A 6,812-nucleotide genomic window follows, 5' to 3' on the forward strand; every position below is an offset into this window, starting at 1 on the left:
CTGATTCTACAGAATCATGACTCAAAGGAAGACCAAGATGAAACTAAACACAGGCCCAGTTCTTAATACATTTTAATATAAGAAATCAGGAAAGGTCAAGAAATGTTAGGAACTGGGACTAATGAAAATTAAAAAATACTTTTGCTTTAATATCTATAGGAGGGAAAGGGGGCAGAGAGAGAGCGTGTGTGTGGTTGTTTGGGATTCAGGGAAGGAAACGGGGAATGTGGGAAATATTGTCAGCAGATATTACTTGTGTTCCCTTAACTCAGTCATATATGGAATGCTTATTCTCTTAACATACATTTAGAGCCTACATATAGAGCCGTTTTCCTATGGCAGTGGATGATACACAAGAAGTACGAGTTATATCTGCTCCCTGAATCTTGTGATCTTATCAGGGAAGCAACACCTGTATCATAACATCAGTAGTGGAGGCAGCATATGATGAGTACCAGGGGCTTATATAGAAAATAAGGTCTGTAAGAATTTGGAAGAGGGAGATATTAATTTTCACCATGTGTGTGGAACAAAAAGATAAGACACAGGGCCAGGCATCTAATGTTTGAACTGACAAAAATTTTTACAGGTTTTGAATTGTTAGAAAGCTACCTACAAGGAAGATAGGCTCCTAGATTTACTCTCCTCCATGTCCCTTTCTGAACTCACCAGGGTTAATGCTCCATTTTTTCAGAAGTGCCTCTGGCTTCTGAAAGCAACATTCATCAGGGGAGGAACAATTAGTCTTTGTCTCTCATTAGTAATAGAATCAACAGCTCAGGGAGGAAAAGCCAGCAGTGACTTTTCAGTCACCCCTTCAACCCCCTAGGTTGTTCTGAGAAATTCCCAAATATCTTGTAGGAAGAACATGCAATATATTTAGCAACAAGTTCCTCCTTGCCCTGAAGTATGCCAGAAACATACACTTTGAAAGCTCATGGAAAATACAGAGAACTTGTGGGTTTTGTTACTTGGCAACTGAGATCTGAGCTGTTAAAATAAGAAATTTGCATTATTTTACAATTTCAAAAATGCAACCCATGTTATTTTCCTTTCTAGAAGGGGAAACGTAATGTAGAGTCAATATCCTATTATTTCAAAAATCCACTTTTGTTGGATTGACTTTCCTGTGATTATATCCTTGTCATCCAAGTTAGATACCTCATAGGCTGGTGGTTTCCAGGTAAAGCTCAAGTCTGGCTAGAATTCCTAGAAATGCCATGGGAAAACCAAGTCAATATTCAGAGAATGAGGATCATTTTATCAGAGGAGTAGGAATGCTGTCTTGCATGTTGTGTTGGTGGGAGAAGACACTGAAGAGACAGAGATCAGAGCTATCATCCTGAGATTATAGGGGAGACTCTTGCATCTGCTCCCCTACTGGGAGTTACACCTTCCTTCTTGCTGCCCGGTCCCACCTCTCTTACTGCTGCCCTTACACTTTGGTTGTCCTTTACTCCATGACCAACACAGGAGAAAGTATCAGTGTTGCGCCCATACTTCCAAAATCACACCTTGAAACTAGTATTCTAACAAGAGTAAATGAATGATGAGGAAAATGGACAAAATATTTGACATAATTTTTTGGAGAAAGTGAAATGGAGGATGCCTTTCTATATGGATTAGACTTGGTTGAATGCCCAACTTTGGGTCATCTGAAACTCTAAGGTGTATTAAATATGTTGAGCACTTCTGGATTCAAGGGTACATCTTAATACATCTCTTCTCCCATCCGGTGTTGTAATGAAAGTTTTGGTATTGTTGAAGAAGAGATCCTGCAATCAGATTGCACATCAGTGAGTCAATAAGAGGGGAACTCCTGGGGAAAATATTCTCTTTTTAAGCTGGAGTTACAGCTAATCGCAACCTGGTTCTCTGGCAGGGGTAATTCTTTTGAGTTTAGAAAATGGAGAAGCTAAGTAATGATATTGAGATTTTGGTGTTAAATATTTCACAAGGAAATGGTCAATTCTGCCTTTACCGAGAACATCATAGAAAGCATTTTGTTCTGTATTACTTTATAACAATACTATAGTAAATTCATGAGGATGTACTTTTACTGTATTGACACATAGGCTAAAATATAAGCTTTGTTATTATTTTCACTGATATAGCCCCAACTACCCAGAAGAGTTTCTGGTGCATAATAGATTGGCTATAAATATTTGTTGAATAAATAGATTCTGAGTATATTATGTATAGATAGTATAAAATTGAGTATTTTTTCTAATATTTCATGGAATTAAATTCTCCTCAGAATGGACTGTATTTCTAGACAAAACTCTCAAATTATGGCCTTTGTAAATCACAAATTCTGAAATATTAGGTAATTTTTTTTGGTCTGTTAACTGAAAGAAGTTTAACCATGTTCAATGAAATGTTATCTTTTCAATCTGCTGCTAAGTCACTTCAGTTGTGTCCGACTCTGTGTGACCCCATAGATGGCAGCCCACCAGGCTCCCCCATCCCTGGGATTCTCCAGGCAAGAACACTGGAGTGGGTTGCCATTTCCTTCTCCAATGCATGAAAGTGAAAAGTGAAAGTGAAGTCACTCAGTCGTGTCCGACCCTCAGCGACCCCATGGACTGCAGCCCTCCAGGCTCCTCCGTCCATGGGATTTTCCAGGCAGAAGTACTGGAGTGGGGTGCCATTGCCTTCTCCAATCTTTTCAATCTAAAAGCCAACAAATCTATGAATGTAGATTATTTCTCAAGCAGTTTTCACTTATAACATTCCATGATTTTTATAAAAACATACCCACTAGTTCTACTTGACACATATTTTATACCTTTGGAGAATGGTTTGGGAAATTCTAATCGAGCAGTGCCAACTCATGTTTGGTGGGTTGTCCAGGGCATCACCGCATATAGAAGAAATATGATTGACCTCTGAAGACTTTAGCTGACTATCTGTTCAGACAATCAATTAATGTGAACATACTGTTCATTAATCATCTTCCAAGCATTGTACTGGTGCTGTTGCATTGAGCATATAGTTGAGAAGACAGACAAAAAACAGTAACTAATCATCACAGGTTGTGAAAAATTACCATCACAAAAAGAAATGGAGCCAAAGTAGAAGGTGAGCTATTTTGATAGGGAGGTCAGAAAAGGTCTTTCTGAAAAGGTCTCATCTGACAGATGAGAAGGATCAGCCGTATTCGGGAGGAAGGGGCAAGCATTTCAGGCAGAGAATACAGCATAAGCAAGTGAATCACACATTTAGAACTTCTTGTATTTTCAGATAGAATGATATGATGCCCAAGATTTGCTTTAAAATAGTTCAAGGGAAGGCTGGGGAAGGGGAGTATGTAGATAGAGAGCATTGGCCATATAGGGATGACCATTGACACGAGGTAACTTGTACGTAAAGATTTATTATCCTATGCTCTCTTCTTGGGTATGTTTGTACTGTTTGACAATAAGATTTTTTTGAACTTCTTTTGTTTGTAGGTTGAGCTATTGTCTCATTTTGTTAGTTTCAGAAATAGGACCCTCTTTCATCATCCACTGTTTTTAAGAAAATTGGAACCACAGGTCTGAAGAGAGTCATGTTAGAAACATTTGACAGGGGGAGTTCAGTCATTTCTATAGCCCTTAGTACAGACCAATCTCTGTTCCAGAGGAGAAAGGTTTTCATATATTTTTATGAAGCGAGAGAAAAATAATATTTAAGAAAGTTTGGCTAAATTCTGCTGTTAAAATTCAACTTTTGGGAAGTATAATTTACATGAAATAAAGCTCACATATTTTAAATACACAGGTTGATGACACTGTGGAACTGTATCCTGATCCAAGTATAGAACACCTCCACCTCTCCAGGAAGTTCCCCTTTACCTTCATGCTCAAGTCTCCCCTTCCTCACTTTAGAAAACCACTGATTTGATTTTTATTATTATCTATTTATTTTGGTTGTTCTATAATTTCATAGACTGTAACCATACACCACGACTTTGTGCCATCTCCTTTCACTCAGCATACTGTCCGTGTGATTCATTCCTGCAGTGACGTATAGCAGTCATTCATCCTTACTGAGTAGGATACTCCATTGTATGGCTGTGCCACAATTTATCCACTTGCTGCGGACATCAGGTTGACTCCTGGTTTGGACTACTGTAAACAACACTGCGTACAAGTCTTTTGTGTGCATATATGTTTTCATTTCTCTTGAGTAGATATTTAAAGAGTGGAATTGCTGGGTCAAATAGTAAGTGTATTTTTAACCTTGTAAGAAACTTCCAAACTGTTCTTCGAGGTAGTTGCATCATTTTAACACTCTTACCAGAAATGTATGAGAGTCCCTTTTGCTCCCCATCTTTGGCAGTATTTCATCTCGCCAGTCTTTGATTTTAGCCACTCTAGTGGATATGAAATAATGTCACAAAGTGGTTTTAATTTACATTGCTCAAATGACTACGGTTGAACATCTTTTCATGTGCTTATTGGATATTCATATATATTTTTGTGAATATATATGAATATTGGATATTCATATATATTAAAGCCTATTGACCTTTATGATAAGTAGCATTATTTGTCTTTTATTGAGGTGAAAAGTGCTTTTCATATTCTGGATATACTCCATTAGTAGTTATATGTGTAGCAAATACTTTTTTCTCAGTCTGCCTCTTTGCTTTCTTGATGTTTTCTTTTAAGGAGAGCAGGAGGATTTAATTCTAATTAAATCCAATTTAATTTATTTTATTTTATTTCTAGTGCTATTTCTGGCCTAACAAATATCTTTGCCTACCCACAAGGCCATCAAGTATGTTTGGGTTTATTTCTGAACTCTCAGTGTTATTTCATCATTTTAATTGCTGTAGCTTCATACTGAGTCTTAGAATTAAGTAGTGTAAGTTCTTCAATTCTGTTTGTCTTTTACAAAATAATTTTTTTCCTTAGATCCTTTGCATTTCCAAACACATGTTTAGAACCAGCTTGTCATTTTCTTAAAAAAAAAAAAAAAAAAAAACTTTCTGGGGATTTAAATTTGGTAAGACAATACTGAGTTTTTCAATCCATGATCATGGCATATATTTCCATTATTTGATTCTTTAAAAATGTCCCTGGCAATACTTATTGCTTTCTGCATAAAGATCATGGACAGCTTTTGTTAAATTTTTATTTCTGTTTTATTTCATTTGATCCCGCTGTACATGGTATTCTTTTAAAATCTTATTTTCCCCCATTTTTGCTTCTCAATTTCGTTTTTTAAATTTTTATTTCTAATTGGAGGATAATTGCTTTACAATAGCTTTATTATTTTGAGATGAATATATTTGCAAGCTTAATAAACCATGTCACTAGATTTTTCACGAATTATTTCTCACAAAACATGATTAAACTTACTCAATTTTATAGCAAAAAATTGAGATACCACGAGGTAAAATAATTTAAACAAGCTGTGCAATGCACACAGTCCTTCTCAGTTTTTTACCGGGCCTCTCTTAGATGGAAGAGAGTTGGAGAGATGTCACTGTGTTCCTATATACTGGAAATGGGAAAGCGATAACTTTCTCCTTTATACTGATAATGTCCCGAGAAGGGAACAAAACTTGAGGATGCCTGGAGGAAAAAGGAGCGAGCATTGTCTTGATTGTCCAGAGAACACGCACTAAGTGTGCTCCATTGTGTTTTTTACAACAGTCACCTTACACAGAGCCCACCTGGGGAGTCATTGTTCTTCCCCAGAAAGATCCCGATTCTCTGGGCTTAAGTCTGAGCATGTGACTTTCTAGTTGAGTATGTTTATTTATTTATTTATTTTTTTGAGTTGACCAATTATTTCTATATGGGCTTCCCAGGTGGCTCAGGGGTATTGAATTTGCAGAAGATGCAACTTCAATCCCTGGGTTGGGAAGATCCCCTGGAGAAGGAACTGGCAACTTATTCCAGTATTCTTGCCTGGAAAAATCCCATGGACAGAGGAGCCTGGCAGGCTACAGTCCTTGGGGTCCCGAAGAGTCAGACATGGTTTAGCAACTAAACAACAACAAAACTAGTTCTATAGGGGACTTACAGTGATTTTTATTTTCTTCTCTAAAATTAAGATGGTACATTTTCTTGCTTTGATGTTTTGTAGACCTTTTTTCAAGGATCAAATGTTAAGGCTCACAAAAACCCTTTGTAAACAGCAAGGCTTTAGCAGAATGTCAAATTTCAAATCTTTTAAAATGGAGCCCTTTTTTAATGTCTAGGCGGAGAAATTTAATTACTAGTGACAACTGATTGTTGCTGTTGTTGTTTCTAAATTTGGCACAGGAAGATGTGACAGAACAGGGCCTTAACATACACTGAATAAATAAGCATAATTATCATCCCTTTGCAAATAAGAAAACTGAGGTTCAAAGAGATCAACTTGCTCAAGGTTCTTCCATGGTTAAAACTTTGCCTTGTCTACAGAGCAAGTTGTCTAATTGAGAAGCTGAGTGTTGGAAGGGTAGCATGGGGATACTTGAATAGGGGATGCAAGGCAGTTTAGAGCTCAGCTGAGGGCCACTTGGTTTGCTCCCTACTTTTCTTTGTACCACCATCCCTGGGCACCACATCCATTTAGAGTCTCAAAGGGTTAAGGCAGTCCAAACTCTTTAACACGAATGGAATCACACATCCCAGATTATTATTGAGGTGTTTGCATAGATTTCAGTTTATTTACAGTGTCTGTACTGAAATTTATCTTTGGAAGTTGCAGTCAAATAATGTTTCTTAAGTCTCTCAATGTATTAGACTGGTAGTAAATGCTGGGTAGGACGTCCATGATATAGCCACTAACCTCCAAAAGCCTTTTCTCTAGATATAGGCACAAGACATATC

Source organism: Bos indicus x Bos taurus, chromosome 9 (assembly GCF_003369695.1).
Source record: "Bos indicus x Bos taurus breed Angus x Brahman F1 hybrid chromosome 9, Bos_hybrid_MaternalHap_v2.0, whole genome shotgun sequence".
NCBI lineage: Eukaryota > Metazoa > Chordata > Mammalia > Artiodactyla > Bovidae > Bos > Bos indicus x Bos taurus.